This window comes from Onychomys torridus, chromosome 1 (assembly GCF_903995425.1).
Source record: "Onychomys torridus chromosome 1, mOncTor1.1, whole genome shotgun sequence".
Lineage (NCBI taxonomy): Eukaryota > Metazoa > Chordata > Mammalia > Rodentia > Cricetidae > Onychomys > Onychomys torridus.
Window position 1 is genome coordinate 145443845 of NC_050443.1, and position 17592 is coordinate 145461436.

Sequence of the window (17592 nt, forward strand, 5' to 3'; positions counted from 1 at the left end):
CTGCTACCTGCATTGCTCCTGCCATCTAAAGACATTTAATTATTCTGTTCTCAGTTTGCTTGTCGTGAGAAGAAAAACAACAAGCACACAGGAAGGTGTAAGTGAGATGCAGAGGTGCAGTGACCACCACACAGTGGTCACATGAGCACCTGGTTCTGTCTGTCCCATAAGATGAAGAAGTCATCACACCACAGTGACCCACTCATCTGTGAAAGCGCTGCATAGACCCAGAAGAACATCCCTTTGTAGTGTGACCATCCATCCTGGGCAGGTGACCATCTCTATTTTATATTGCATCTGGAATCCCCAAGCTCTCTCCAATTTTTGTGTTTTGTGTTTCTGTATCTCAGGTCTAGGAGATATAAATCCAAGGTATCTGAAGAGGTAGGTTGGGCACTTCTTGGCAACTTTATCCTCCTAAGGTGGATGGTGATACTTCTAAAATCCCACAGTCACACAGGAAAGGTAACTAACTGCCTAGAGAAATCATGGTTCCAACTGTCAGTAAGTTAGCGTCAGAGAAAAAGAGAAGTGGATTTTGACCATAGCTGGTAGAGATCCAGCTTAGCAGGCACCCAGTTAGAAACAGGGATGGTGGCCTTCCGACACTTTGCTCTGGGTAATGACAGACAGATGAGGTGTGTGAGACAGGGTGACCTTTGAGGGAGAATGTGGTCCTGTGATCTCATGTGACTGATTCTCTGATAAGTATCACTTGAAAATGACGCCAGGCATGAGCAGCTGTGGCAGGCTGTGAGCCACCCCAGGCTGCATGCCCATACCCCGGGGCCCTTGCTACCTATTTTTCAGCAAAGGTCTCTCCATGAGTAGCCACCAGTAGGAGACATGTCTGACGTGACAGCAAGACCTTAAGGGGGTGGCTGGAGCATGGCCTGGAAGCAGCTGTGTGCCAGCTGAATGCTCTGCCAATCCCGCTAGCACAAGACTGACCCCATTCCAAGGGAATCCAGCCCTGGCTGTGCATGGAAAAAACTAGCCCCCTGGGGAGCTGTGGCTGGGAGTGATGAATCCATTTCCAGTGGCTTGAGTGGACAGAAGGCAATTAGTCTGGGAGGCTAATACCCACCCATATGGACCCCAGCGATTCCCTCTGGGCTCTGACAGCTACAGCAGTTGATAGAACATTCATAATTCACACTGTATTACACAGAGTTCGGTTAGCAACCTGAGCTTTGTGAGGGATAAGGAGCACAGATGCTGTTGCGGAGGGTGTCCCAAAGCCCCTGCAGCATATACCATTCAACAGCCAGCCACCTGTCTAGCAGGTGAAGCTCACCCCTGTCTTATTGCCTCTGCACTGGTCCTTCTATCCTGAGTGACCTGGTCCTCTGGGATTTCTCAATCTTTTTTTTTTTTCTACCACTCAAATCTCATTCCAAATACCACTCTCTAAGATCTTGGTGTCTGCAGCCTCCCTTAACTTACCAGCATGACACTTTAGTTTACATTATATAACCTGCTCCCTCACTACCCAAGCCTTTTCATTTCATGCTTACTGTTTCATCTCTTTTAGAATGTCATTTAAAGAGATCCAGCATTTTCATCTGTCTGCCATGAGCACTAAAAAACTCCTAGTAGGCAAGGAGTTTTATTAATTCATGAATTCCAGCTAGAACATCAATGTGGAGGCATGAAGAGCTTCTCTGAGCTCGGTAGCAGCAGGGAGGGTCCAAGGCTGCCGGAAACCTCAGCACCCACTTTGGGACATCTCATTTTTTCATGAGTCCACACTCATCTCTCCTAATAGAGATTGAATTACTCACTGAGTCATAGCTGTTGTCTCCTGGCACCCATGTTTTCACTACATAATTCCTCCACTTAGGGATGCTTTGGTTTTGTAAAACCAACAATAATGAAGATGTGAATTCAACAGAGAGGTTGTCATTTTTCTCAAATAAGAAACAACCAGGAATTTCCTAGTCCAGCGTTATGGTGGCAGGATGACCATGAGGGACCTTGGCACCTTCTTGGTGCCTTCTCTCGCTAGGGCATGGCTTGTATCCCATGTCTACCACATCATGATCACAGATGCTGCTCCACCAGACATCACATCTGCATCCCCAAGAAGAAAAGGGAAAGCAAAGGGAGAAAGAGCCATGCCAGGTGGATATGTCCCTTTGCATAAGGATAATGAAAGCTACCCAGAATTATATCCAGCCAGATTCCAATTAGAACTAGATCACATGGCCAACCACTGAGAGAGTATAAACAACCATAAAAATGGACTCTTTTCCCTACAGTTGAGCTGTCACCAGTCTTTGGAATAAATCAGGGTATTCATAGGAAAGACAAGAATGCTACCTATTGAATACGCTACAGCTGGGTAAACAACAGTAGGCATCTGATCCCAAATTGGGCTTAGAAAATCCCCTTTCTCAAGGCACACAGAGACTGAGTCTCAAAGACCCCTTATGCTGTCATGTTTTCCAAACTTAAGACAGTGTTTCAAGTCTTTAAACTCTGCCTTTTGCTTCATCACCTTCCTGCAAAGGTATCATCTTGTCTTAAGCCAGTTCAACATAGCCTCTGCAGTTAAAACCGAAGGGTCTTTGGAACAGAAACATCTACCTGCTAGCTCTGTCAGGTAGTCATCCTGCCTCCCTGGGCTGCTGCACATCTCACTGGACCAAATGCTGGTTCTCCAGGGTGACACAGGCAGTGTAGACATTATGTCATCATCTCAACAACAACCTCCTCTTCACCTTCAGACAGTGTGTGCTAAGCTCGCACAGACACACAGGCCTTGTTGACACAAAAGACTGGGTGTGGTAGGGGGTTGGGGCTGAGGAGGGTGGGACACTCACCAATGAAGCACAGCATGAGCTGAGGGACAAAAGGCCATTGCAGTCTCTGCCTTCTGGCTGCTAGCCCAGGGTCACCTGCTTATTGAGGCCAAATTCACGCTGACTCATAGTGTCACCCCCTCCCACAATTAGGAGAGACTCCAAAGGATGCAATGCCTGTGAGCCCAGCTCTCCCTTCACCTCCACCCTGCTCAAAGCCATGGCAACATTCTGTCCCAGAGTATTAGGATGTTCCTTTCCTGTGAAGCTGTTGCTATATCGCCTATGAACTTGACATACAGTCTATTTCAATGCACATCTGGGTCTTAAGCTTATACAGATTTTTCAGCAGGACTTCTCAGAATGTGTTGCTTGCAGGGTTTATATGAACAAATGTTGTCTTGATTCAGAAACTCTTGGACACATCTGCTTAAATAGAAACCTCTTCTTTAAAACATTTTAAAACATTCTACATTCCAATAGGCACAAAGATATCAGGGGGAGGGTGCAATATTTGGCATTTGCCAAACCTGTTTAGTCATTGACGTTCATTTCCTTGGCAGAAGTGAAAGTCTAATGCCCTAGGGAAATTGCAAACTCTCCAGTCCAGGGCATGGACTGGGACAGTCTCAATAATCCCTTGAGAAGCATTGCTAGTGATGTTTGGGGTCACAGCCTAAAACCCACTACTAACTTGACCAGGTACCAAGTATTGATGCAAAGACACAACACTCACCTCAAAGGAGATATTGCTAAAAGTTCTTCCCTTGTAGACCACATCCAAACCCTCCTCCTATGGTCCCACTAATAAACTCAAGTTCAGTTTCACCAAGGTTCACCCTGGGGAACCAATGAATTTATTAGGCTTACTTACAGAGTGTGGGTGAGGTGTTATGAGCAGCCACACTGGAAGATCTATCTGTACCCAGCATGGATGACAACTCCCCCATAGCTGTATATACGGAGTTCTCTCTCTCCATCCTTCCCCACCTATATACTCTAGTCTCTCTCAGAGATGTACATGCAATTAGGGTAGAATTGCATATAACTGGCTGCAAGGTGGGGGTGGTGGTGGTGCTGGATACTCAGTCAAGGGTCCCATGACACTTCTTCCACCTTCTTTACAGGAGGGAAAGTCAAGATTCAACAAGCCCGGATGTGATGACCTTTGGCAAGCAAGCCTAGCTGGACTTGAAAAAAAAAAAAAAAAAAAAAAAAAAGGAAGCCATTTGGCTCAAAAGACAGTCCTATAAACAGGAGATAAGAGGTAGCCAATTCTGAAGTCAAATATGAGTGACCATGGCCCAGGAACACAAAGTGAAGTTACTTCAAAGTCCATGTTCCAATGTTGTGACAGTTGGATGGTGTTTTATGGTAACAAAACAAAGAAAGGCATAAATAAGGACACTTTACAAACACATCCATAGAAACATCAAGTCAATGGATTAAAGTAAAAACAAAAACAAAAACAAAAACGGAAACATGTTGCAACCTCAGGTCACATCTAACAGCTTTCTGGTTGGAAACTAGTGTTCTGTCTGTACAATCCAAATGACTTTCCCAATGGTCACAAAGCTCTTAGGTCTGGTATAGAGGCAGGCAACAAATGACCATTAAGAAAGCTAATGTTGGCCCTAGATAATTTGTAATTAGGATCTAGACCTCCAACCTCTTCACAATCATTGGTGCTCTAAACAGCCAGTTAACTCTTCAGAAGGTATAGTTGAGGATGCCGTTTCCTTCTGGATACTTCTATGTTCCCACAAGAAACATGTTCTGTGTTCTGGGTTAGTTTCAAAAGCTTCCCCTGAGTGTGGAGGGTCCTCAGCAGTGTGGCATTGCTGCTGTGCCCAGTGAAGCCACACACGTCTAAGAAGACTTTACTGTGGGCTCAGAGGGAGCGTGCTGTTTGCTTGTCATCGGCTCCTCACTCTCAGGGAGTATCTTGAGCCACACAAGAAGAGGAAGAATGGTGTCACTGGGGTGGAGTTCAACATTCTGATACTTGTTTTCTGTTGCAACAAATCAAAGCACTTTGGGTTGATGTGAGGCTGATCAAGCCATATTGACCTTAGTGACCTGGCGTATGGCCAAAAGACATATTTGTCCTGTTTAGAGCCACATCCCCCAAGAGATCATTTGGTTCAACATAAGAAAACTATCCTTCCTACCAATGTGCAGCTATGACTCTACAGAGTGTGGCCCTACCACAGCTGTTCCCTAACCCGCAAATGGTTTAAAGTACCCTTCCACTGACAAAACCATTTTAGGTGAATTTAGTGCCTATGTTGGCAATGGTCCTGCAAAAGCTGTATCCAAGGGACAATGAGAGGGAAAAAAGCTTGCTTCCACGGGAGATCTTTCCTCCTAGGAAAGATCAAAGGGAAAAAACCAGACACATGTGTCTATTAACACAATTTATGAAATAATCCTTAGAAAATTATATCTACAAATTTTAATAGCATCTACCCACCATGGAGTAATGAAAAGTTCATGTTTATTCCCAAAATGAGTATTTCTGGGCTATATTAATAATAGTTATTGGTGCCTGGGATTTGCTTTGGCTTTATTTTCCCCTAAATCGAATTCTTTGAAGTGTTTGTAAAAATCCTTAGTTCTAACTACACTCTGGTATGCTATCCCAGGATGAAAGAAGATGGAAAATGAGGATACTGAAATTAGTATGACAGGAAATAAAAGCTAACAAGGGTGTTGAAGGATTGAGTTGCTCTCAGTCTTCAGACAGATGATGTCTCCATCTTCCCCAGAATCCACAGCTGAAGTCCTGGTCCCCATAGAGGACCTTTACAGAGGCAATCCAGTTAAAAGGAGGTCATTATGGTTGTCTATAACCTGGTATTACTAGTGTCCTCAAAGGGGGAGGAATTTGGGCACAAATAACATAAAATGAAGCTCTTGTGGGCACACAAGGGCCAAGACAACCATCAAGAAGCTAAGAGAGAGTTGGAAAACATCTATCACACAGCTCTTGGGAGGAACAAACCTGCCCAGGCTCTGATTTTGGACTACCATCCTCCAGAATTACAAGACAGTAAATTATTCTTTAAATAAGTTGATTTGCAGAACGTTCTCAAGTTAACCCAGGCAAACTAACATAGCTGTGCCTGTTAGTTACATATTAGTTGCTTTTATTGCTGTGCTAATACACCATGACTAAAATCAACTTAGGAAAGACAGAGTTTACTCTGACTTATGGTTCCAGAGGAGAATGCATAACAGCAGAACATGACTACAGTAGTCCGCCAGGGAGGAAGCTGAGAGAACATGTCTTCAACTGCAAATATGAAGCAGAGAGAGAGAGAGACAGAGACAGAGAGAGACAGAGACAGACAGACAGACAGAGACAGACAGAGACACAGAGACAGAGAGAAAGAATTGGAAGTGGGGCAAGGCTATGACTACTCAAAGTATACCCCAGTGATGACTTCCTCCAATAAGCTTCCTGAAGGTTCCATAACATCCCAAAACAGTACCACAAACCAGGGACCAAGAGTCCAAATCCTTGTGTGTCTACTGGGGACATTTCTTACTCAAATCACCACATCCCACCCCTTGGTCCTCATAGGCCCTTCGCCTTATCATAATACAAAATGTATGTATTCCAATTTCCAAAGTTCCCATAGGTTTCTACAATCTTAATGTTGTTTTAAAGTCCAAAGTCTCTTTTGAGACTGAAGGCAGTCTCTTAACTGTAATCGCCTTGTTTAAAAAAAAAAAATGCAACTTACATACTTTCAGCATACAATGGCACAGAATGTATACTATCAATCTGAACAGGAGGACCAGGAGTGTAGTGATAAGACACAGGACCAAAGCAAGACTGAAAGCCAGTAGGACAATAACCAAATTCTCTAGCTTTGTGGCTGATATCTAGGGCTTAGTTTTAAAGGGCCTGTATGGTTTTACCATCCCCTCAGTTTTACTGTCTGCAACATATACCCCCCAAAACACACACACACACACACACACACACACACACACACACACACACACACACTCATTCTACTCTCTATAGGAAGTTCTCCTTGGAAGATTTCTCACAGTTCTGCTATCTCTAACATCTTGAGGTCTTTGCTGAAACTCAGGATTGACTTTCACAGCTTCATACAATGGCCTCTCATAGACTCATGGCTTCCTCTAGCCATCATCTTGCAGTAACGCCAGCACTGCCACACATTGCTTGACTTCAGCAGCATCTTGAAAACATGGAATGGATTCATGACCTCCCCCTCATGCCTCCAAAGCCAGTACCACATGGATGACACTGCCAAGTTTAGCTCACAGCTTGGGGTGGACCCTGGCCCCCTTCAACCACATTTGCAACAGCTTTTTTTTATATTAAAGTAATGCTTTCTCAGAACAGGAAGTCCTTAATTCTGTCTCCTTTCACAAGTTGGACTCTTAGCAGACAGTGGGAGCTCACCCTGAGGGCATCCTTCCTAGTGCAGAGCAGGAGGTCTCTCTTTAAAAGCATTAAGCTCCTTAACAATTACATTCTCTCTTTCAGGGCAGTCTTCAGCTGTAAATTAAGCTTCCTAGTATTATTTTTCTCTCTGAACTGTAAATTTTGTATTTCTTTTTGCTACACTCCCTCTTTTTAACTATAGACTTCTGTAAGAGTTGCCAGTAACCACCATGCCACACACTCAGTATTACACAGCTTTGAAATTTCCCCCGCCAAAGGATGAGTTCAATTATTTCTGCTTTTGTCCTAGACATGTTCTTAGGACACAAGCAGTCTCTGATAAAAGTCCTAAGAATGCCCTCTAGCCAAGTTCCCAATAGACCCATTGTTCCCCTCTGAAACATCTTGAGCTTCTACATTCCAAATTATTATCAGCATTTCTGTCTCACAGGCTCCTACTAGAATGGCCCATTAAGTTCTGCTTACAGAACATTTGTGGTACAAAGTTCCAAAGTCTTCACATAAAAAGGAAAAAAAAGAAGAAGAAGCATTGTTGGGGTCTACACATAAACAGCCCACTCTCTGGTACCAACTTTTATATTAGTTCTTCTATGTTGCTGTGACAAAACATCATGACCAAAATAGACTTATGGAAGAAAGAGTTTATTTTGGCTTATGGTACCTAAGGGAGAGAGAATAGAATACATAATGGAAACCACCATACTGAGTGTCTAGGTTTATCTTTAAAAATCCCAGTACCTTGTTCTCATTATCTATAGCATTGGGATGGATGGCCTTTGAAACTCTTGATTTCTTTGAGTCAGGGATGGAGACAGCCTCTTTCTAGCTCTGCAGAGATCTTTCTACACACACTTCTCCTTGTATCTTCACAAGAATGAATCAGAAACAGGTAAGGTTTAAACCTGCTCTGAATATCCTTCCTGACCATCCTAATGCATTTTTCATTAATGGCTTAGAAAGCAAAGGAGGTTCAAAGTGACTCTTGTGGAAAGGTAGAAATACACGAGTTCATATCTTTTCACAAGAAATTCACTGGAAAAACTAAGATTCTAATACAAGTGCTAGGGTGGGGCTCAGACAGTGAGCCTAACATCAAACACCAATGTTAGGATATATAGCTCTCTGTGTTAAAACCTCAGTAAACATGAAAAACACACATTTCTTTTCCTTTAATGGTCTACTACTGGATTATCTTTCACTAAAATGTTTATCATGAAACATGTTTCAGGGATAACAATTAAACTTTCCAGTGTTACTATTCTCTCCCATCTCACCAATAAAATGATAATGGCAATATCTTTTTGCATTACTTATCAACCTCTCATCAGCATGTTTCTATAAACCCAGACCATTAATGCATCTTCAAAACTGGAATATAGAAATCGATGCCAAAATCACAATGAATGAGAGGTGCATTTTGGCAATGGAAAGTGCAATTCTAAATGCTATAAAGCAGAGCTGGTGCTCAGGTTTCTCTTCTCTGTTCTCTTGTGCCAAAGGAAATAGGAAGATAGGCACTTTGCTCTATGTGCTTCGTTCATTGCAGACCGGGTGACCTTCACAAGCAGCTGAACAGCTGCCATGGTATCAACTATAATAAAAGAAAAGTTAACACACTCAGCAAACATAAATCCAATAGTCACAAGTTCTGGCTTTGGGTCCCAAGGCGATGGAACATTCCTATGAGGGTAATTCAAAGAAGGCATATTGACAAAGGAAGCTTTTTTGTATTTTTTTACAAGTGTGTATGTAGATGTAATAGAACCACAAGAGCTGAGAGAAGCCAGAGAGCATTTTTACCACTCCCAGGCCCCAGGAGAGCAGGAGTAACCAGGCTGTGAACTGAGAAAAGACACACGGCCAATGGTGGCCTCACAAGGAGGAAACAAGACCATGTTAGTCACCATCTTGCTTTTGCTTGCCTCCTTCCCATCAAGTTCCTGCTGGGTGCTGGACCCCCAGTGATCTCCCCCAGACAGGGATAGAAAGCATGGAGCCCACTGAAGTGCGCCACAAGCATTAGTCTCTGAGACCGATGGAGTAGAGTTCAAGAGCTAAATGAATGGTATGAGGTATTGTGCTAAAGGAACCTAACACACTTGTGGCAAAGCTGCAGACTTTGAGAATGGGAACTTCTGTTTCTGGTCACCATTCTATCCCCAGATGCATCATTCATTTACTGACCACTTCTTTAATTCCTTATAACAGCAACTAAGAGGCCAATTATGCAATTCCTTCGGATACTAGTCAGTGCACACCTCACAAGTAAAGATGTCACCACTTTAGACACTAGCTGCAAAGACATTCCCTGGGACACCACTGAACTAAATCCCCAACCCCTTTCTTTTTTCTTTTATCCACATTCCACACAGAAAGGCCTCTTGACCTGCAGACAGGAGGTCTTTTACTTTCTATTGCAGTTTTATTATATGTGAAATGACCCAAGAACAGCCAGCGAAAGAGCTCCATGGGGACAAGTATAGGAAAGAGAACACCCAACTTCCATGCCCTCTCTGGGCATATCACCCTCTCAGAATTTCTGTTTGTGTCCACTAATGAGGAAGCTCACTTAGCCCTAGAGTTAGTTATTCCAGAAGCTTCATTTTGTATGCATCACTTACTAAATCATTAGCCATCCGTGATTTAACTCCATTTCCTACCCCTGGACCACGTCTTAGAAGTAGAGGTGACATGTAAAGCTCAGCATGCTAATCCCCTGGTGACCAGATTCTACCTTCAAGGGATCTGTTTCTGCCCCAATGTTGCCTCATTAACACACACACACACACACACACACACACACACACACACACACACACACTCCTCTCACTCAGAAAACTTCACAACTTTTGGGATTTCTGTTAGAAATGGGAACCAAGGTTTGGGGATTTAGCTCAGTGGTAGAGCACCTGCATAGCAAGCGCAAGGCCCTGGGTTCGATCCTCAGCTCAAAAAAAGGGAAAAAAAAAAAAAAGAAATGGGAACCAAGACTAATATATTTTTAAAATCATATCACAACAATACATTGTACCACCAGTGCCTGGCACACAAGGGAGAGGAAATAGTTTCTTGTAAATGAATAAGGTAAGTCTTTAGTTGGCTACTCTGAAATTATTTCTCTCATAATGCTAAACACTTTTAATGAAAAAAATCAAGTCTAAACTCCAATTCTAAAGGACCAACAAGACCTGATGGTTCCCAGACACTTCGCAGCCCTGACAGCTCGGGAACAGGTAGACTGGTAAGAGAAACACAAAGATCTTTTAGAGAGAGAAGCTGACCTATTGAATTTTCTATCTACCCTTCATTTCTTCTTTCCATCATAACCCAACAGGCTCTGATACACTTCATAGAAGGAGGAAAGTATGGTTGGATATGTTCGTGGGTGGTAGGTTAGTGCATGTAGATTATGCCCCACCGAGGAATTTATGCTCAAGATTGTAGCTGGAGTTATCTCCAGTCCCGCCTGGGCTGGCAGCCACTCAGACTCAAATAAACACACAGACGCTTATATTATTTAAACTGTATGGCCATGGCAGGCTCCTTGTTATCTAGTTCTTATATTTTAAATTAACCCATTTCTATAAATCTACACCTTGCCACGTGGCTCGTGACTTACCGGTATCTTACATCATGCTTCTCCTCATGGCAGCTGGCAGCATCTCTCTGCTTCAGCCTTCCACTTCCCAGAATTCTCCTCTCTCCTAGTCCCACCTATATTTTGTGCCTGGCTACTGGCCAATCAGTGTTTTATTTATCAGTCAATCATAGCAATACATTCACAGCACAGAGAACATCCCATAGCACAAGATAGTTTCTAAGACTATGGGTTTCACCCTACTCTTTAAAAACTCAAGTGATCAGCATTACATCTCACAGGGAAAACTGGGTTTCTATCAGGAAAATCTAAAATCAGGGATGAGGAAAACTGAATATATTAGGCTTTTCTAAAGCAGCTTGAAGGGAGAAAAGAAAATGAAAAGAAACATAGCCCAATCAGGAATATAACACACTTTGAAATTAAGATTCAAAATTCCCCGCATTAAATGGGTGTGGGGGTGGAGCTACAGTGTCATAGAGATCCTATGTTTTCTCTGTAAGATGACCTGATCATACTAACCTTATGGGGGGATGTGTTCATATGGACATAGTAACTGTCTGGGATTTTCACAAACTGGAATCACTGAAGGTGTGTGCTAAAGTGTGGACCTATTGTGGCCCGTGAATCTGGGGACTTTTTCATGGCCTGCTACCTCCCAGTGTCTCAAGAACACTCCTCCACCTCAATGGACCTCGGATGCTCTAGAGACATCCCATCCCTGGGGACTCAGAGCCATGCCAGGGGTCTAGGCATCTAAATTGTAAAGCTCCAGTACTAAGCTAAGAAAGTCATGATTGGGGTGACTACTGATCCAAGGGGTGGATAAGGTTCTTTTGAAGGAATGTGGAATCACAAACAGGTTTCAGACTTGATCCTACCAGGAGAAAATGGCATATAGAAACCCACCCCCTCACCCACAAATTGGCTGCAACTGGCCAACCATCCTACTAGTAATAGGAAAGCTAACCTGATGTAATAACACCAAAATGTGCAGAGTCACAGGATCAGTTTACTCTGAGTAGATGATGACCGTAAGATTCCTGGTGTCCCCAAAGACCCAGGCAAGGGTTTATGGTCACAGTAGAAACCCACCCAGCCTACCTTAAATTCAACATATTCATAGCAGGAATGTGCTTGGACATAGTGGAAGGCAAATATGGGACTGTCACATGATATTTCTTGGGGAGATGTAAAGAAATATCTACTCACCCCAGAAAGGACACTGGCATACCAAAGAAAAGATTCCATCCTGATCAAGCCTGGGGAACCAATGAGGGTACTTATAGGAGCATGGACAGGTACCTAAAGAGCATAGGAAACTCAAAAGTATATGTGCCACTGAATAGTCTCACCCCAGCATGAATAATGACTCACAAAATCAAGATCACTGGAGCCCTAGTCAACCTTCAACCACTTCTACACTCTAGCATCACCTAAGACCACATGCAGCTTGGGGCATGAGCAGGAAGGGGTGTGGCCTGAAATCTCAGGTGAGGATCTGGAGGACTCTCTCCCTTGGCCACCCACAGAAAAAAAAAAAAGAAGATCCGTAGATCTGACATTACCATATTGTTTTGCTTATTTCATGGCCATGACTGCAAGCCAGGTGGTCATGTCTCATCCAGGGAAATAGCTCTGCTGACTACAGGAACTGTCTCTGGCAGGGGTGTGCATTACTTACTTCTCCCATTGCTGTGACCAAACACTTAACAGAAACATTTTATACACGGACAGACTTCTCTGGGCTCACAGTGTAGCAGGTCCAGCTCACTATGGTGGGGGATACACAATGGCTGACTGCAGCAGCTCAGTTGGCAATGGCAGGACCTTACTGTGGCAGGTAAGTTCCCTCAATAAATCCATCGGTTCCCAGGCTTGATCAGGAAGGAATCTTTTCTTTGGTATATCAGTGTCCTTTCTGGGGTGAATGGATGTTTCTGTACATCTCCCCAAGAAATATTATGTAACAGTTCTGCATTTGCCTTCCACCATGTCCCAACACACTCCTGCTATGGATATGCTAGATTTAAGGTAGGCTGAGAGGGTTTATACAATGACCATAAACACTTGCCTGGGTATTTGGGGACACCTGAAGTTTTACGGTCATCATCTATCTACTCAGGATTAACTGAGCCTCAGAAGAAAAGAAGCCACAGAAGAAAAGAAGCAGAGACCTCGAGCTGGGAGCAAGGCTGGATTACATACAACCTGCAAAGGCTATTTCCAGAGACCCACCTCTACCAATCATGTCCCTTTCCCCACAGGGTCCACAGTCTCCTGAATCAACATCATCTATGCACATGAGCCTGTGGTGGACATTTTAAAATAGAATCATAATAGAGGATCACCAAGTAGTATCCGGCCCCAAAAGATATGTGAAGATAAGAAAACTATAATAATAGGTCTCTAGCTGCTTTAAAACAAGAAGAAGAAGAAGAAGAAGAAGAAGAAGAAGAAGAAGAAGAAGAAGAAGAAGAAGAAGAAGAAGAAGAAGAAGAAGAAGAAGAAAGAGAGAGAGAGAGAGAGAGAGAGAGAGAGAGAGAGAAAGAAAGAAAGAAAGAAAGAAAGAAAGAAAGAAAGAAAGAGGAAGGAAGAAAGAAAGGAAGAAAGGAAGAAAGAAAGAAAGAAAGAAAGAAAGAAAGAAAGAAAGAAAGAAAGGAAGGAAGGAAGGAAGGAAGGAAGGAAGGAAGGAAGGAAGAAAGAACAGGCATGGGACGAGGGTTGTTAAATTTCCCTCCATCAGTGCATTCTTGTGGATTGTTGGGCTTATCAGTGGCTAGTGACTACCTTCCAGTAACAACAAAAATTGACAAAGCTCTATGCAGACTCTAGGTTCTTAACTTAAATATGAAAACAAATACTTGACAAGATCCCTCCAAAGGATGCTTTAGCCCTGCCTCACACTCACAGCTCACTTTCCTGTGGAAGTAGGGTGCCCTTCAGCTTGAGAGAAAAATCCAGACTGCTGCTTTGTCAGCTGGCTGATGCATCCTTCATGCACATGATATGGCCCTTGATCAGCAGTACACAATAATATCACTCCACGTCTTCAAGAAGAGACTGTAATCGGCAGCTTGTGAAAGGGAGATCGGCACTCACTATTGGAGGAAACTGCTGAAAGCCCCTGCTCTAACCTTAACTGGTGATGATCCTGACTGACTCAGGAGGGGATGGTGCATAGATGAGTGGGCCAATTTTTTTCCAAAGAAGGACACAAAGAGAATAGGATCTATTACATCAAAATTTCTAGAGGGTGGGGTCTTTTATAGGTCGCACATTCCTTCTCACAATGGCAGACGGCCCACCAACTGCCCTTTCCAGTTTTAAACTAGACTTTTCGAGATCCCAAATGCTAGAGGTTTGGATAGGACATGTTTGCCCCCTCCCAGCTTGGGTTTTGAACTCTCAGGCCAGGTAGTGGCAGTGTTGTGGCAGGTTCCTTTTACTTTGGAAGATGTGCCCTAGCTAGAGAAAGTAGGTCACTTAGGATGAGTCCTTAGGGGTATCCCATTCCCAGCCTCATCTGTTTTCAATCTTTGCTTTCTAGGCAACATGAAGCAATCCCAATGTTTGGGCACATGCTCTGGCTGATATGATGTTCTGCCCAAGTATGTGGTGCTAGGCAATCATGAATCCAACCTTTTGGAACCATGAGTGACATAAATCTTGACTGCCCTCAGTTGTTCCCATCAGACTTTTTGTATTTTGGTCATAGTAATGTAAAAATTAACAAAGTTCACAAGCGAATAACAGAGAACTAAATGAACACAAATACATTCACACACACATGCACATACACGCAGAGAGAGAGAGAGAGAGAGAGAGAGAGAGAGAGAGAGAGAGAATGAGAGAAACCCTATCCACCTGCCTACAAGGTAGATACCTGCCCTACCCACCTGCCTACAAGGCATGACTTGCACACTTGGTAAGAGCTCTCCAGAGCACATCACCCTCTCCCTCCTCTTTCATCTCACATGCCTGCAGCTGAGATCCAATGAGTGTTAGCTCTACATTACACTGAGTTACTAAAAAGAAGTATAGAATTTGGGTCACCTTTCTTAATTCCCTGCTGATATGCCTTAATGGAACAATTATTTAATACTACACACTTAGATCAGCAATGCCTGACAGCATTTAGCTACTTAAATTTTGCATTGGTACAGTTTCCTGAAAATCTTCAATCTTCTGACAAGTGACCCAGTACCCACTGTGTAAATCACTCTCCAAATTCCATGCCAGCAAAGAGATGGTCCCAATAGCTGAGCATGGATGTGCCTTGCTAATCAACACTAATGAGTTAACCCATAGCATTGCCTCAGAGCCTCTGGTAGAAGACTGATGACATCAGAGCCCTTGTGATTCAGTCTCCTCGTACTGACTGGATCCACCCAGAGAGGACTCTGCCTTCAACATATGAATCTTGTGAGTAGATACTTCATACCCCAACTACAATAGTGCTGTACCATCTCCCAGCCAGTATCTGCAACCAAGTGTTTCCCTAGATACTAGGAATACCTGGACCAGAGAGGAAACTCTTAGATGGCTGTGAACTTAAGAGAGAAGCCATACCTCACTTAGATTCTGCTATGTATTACAATTATTATTATTATTATTATTATTATTATTATTATTATTTATCTAGTACCCACCTGCGTACAAGGTGTGATTTGTACACTTGATAAGAGCTCCCCAGGGCACATCACCCTCTTCCTCTTCCTTCAGATGCCTGGTGCATGAGACACAATTAAATTGTGGGTTGGATAAATGAATAAGGGCCATGATTACTTTTTAATTTTTAAAAATATCTCCTCAGTGCTTAGCACTGTATAAGGTGTGATTAGAAATGCTTTCTGGCAGGTTGAATATTCTTAGAAAATATAGGAATTCCCACTACTGATGATTTGAGGAAGAAAAATGATAGGGAAAATAAGCTTTTGTGTACCTTGATGTGGGTGAAGTGATCTCCTGGCCTTTTAGGATTTTCAGCAAGAGATGTGAGTGTAGAAAGGTACTCTTTTTGTTTCCAGATTGTCAGTGAGGGGACTTCAGCATGCCTTTCTTCATCCAAACTTATGTCAGGTACACTCTCTTCCTTGATGCTTGCTGAAGTCCATCATCTCCAGACCAGGTATAGGACATGCGTCCTTGCCCTGCACCCCTGCCAGAGACAAATAGGATGGCTTCAGCTCTCTGGTTCCTGAACCTGAACGTGACATTTGCAACAGGTCAGACCCTTAACATGTTTTTCACCATCAAACCCCAAACAATAATTCTCTCTCTAATTAAGGCCAAAACCTTCTATGCCTAGAGGTGTCTCACCTCTAACACACAGAGTAAGATGCAAAGAAGGGAAAGGCATTCCTATCACATACAGATTCAACTCACAGCACATCTCACACTCTGTCCTTCACTGTCCATTTATTTCAACTCTGTGTACTATTTTCAACTTCTGGGTAAGATTTTTAATTTAACAGGTAATAGCACTGTCTAAGCAACACCTCACTGGTCTTGAGCCTAAAGAATTGCTGTATTCAAACAGCCAAAATCATTAAGGTAGACTATTTTACCAGGCTGGAATGCTTAGCATAATTAAGGAAAAAAAAAAAAAGGAAAGAAGAGCAGCCTATGTAGACACCATCCTCCTATAGACGGATGGATTGCTGGTTACAAATTAGAATCACCTTGGGAGTTTTCAAAAGTCCTGAAGTTCGGGCCATGATCCAGACTAAATCAGAATCTTGGGGGTGATGCTGAGGCATTCAAATTTTTTAAGTAAACATTTTATCTGAGACTGACTTTAGGTCTGTAGATAAGCTGAAAAATTGCAAAGATGGTATAGAGTTTCCATATACCTCACACCCATTTCCTATTATTAATATGCTATGTTAGTATATTTGTTCTTAAATTTTCTTTCCTCCTCCTCCTCCTTCTCATCTTCACTTCTCTACTTCCTCTCTGGGATTGAATCTAGGGTCTCCCAAATACTAGCCAAGCATTCTACCCCTGAGGTTATCTCCAGCCCAGTGATACATTATTGTTGACACAGGATCATTGGGTACACTCCACACTTCTTTCCTCAGGTTTTTCCCAACCTCCATCCTTCTTTTCCAGGATTTCATGCACAGTGTTGTGTCTCCTTGGGCTCCTCTTGATGATAACAGTTTATGAAATTTCCCTGGTTTTTTATGATCTTGATTAATTATTTATGTTTTCTTTTAGGAGTATGGTAAGATATTTTAGAAAAGGCTCCTCACTTGGAGTCTGTTGATGTTTTCCTGATGAAAGAAGATCATAACAGTAATGGACCATTCTCATTACTCCTATCCAGGGTGCATGCTAGCAATGTAATTTCACACCTCCAACACTGCTCTTAATTATCCAGCTAAGGAGGGTGGGGATGCCTGGTATCTTCAGTACAGAGTTATTCCTTTTCCAAACTATCCTCTTTGGAAGGGAAGGACTGTGTTCAACTTACACTTAAGCAACAAGGAATTATGCTCTAATTTCTGAGAGCAGAGTGTCTATGCACCTTACATGGAAATCTTTGACACAGAAAATTATTTATTTAATAACTTACTCCTTTTGGTGTCATTAGATATGTGTTTATTTTATACTTTAGGTTTCAACCCATTAGCGATTTATTTCTTTTGTTATTCAAATGTCCCAATCTAAGCCATTGGGAGTTAGTTTGCCTAACTTTGCATTCCTTTAGCATATCCCCCTCCGTGTGTGTGTGTGTG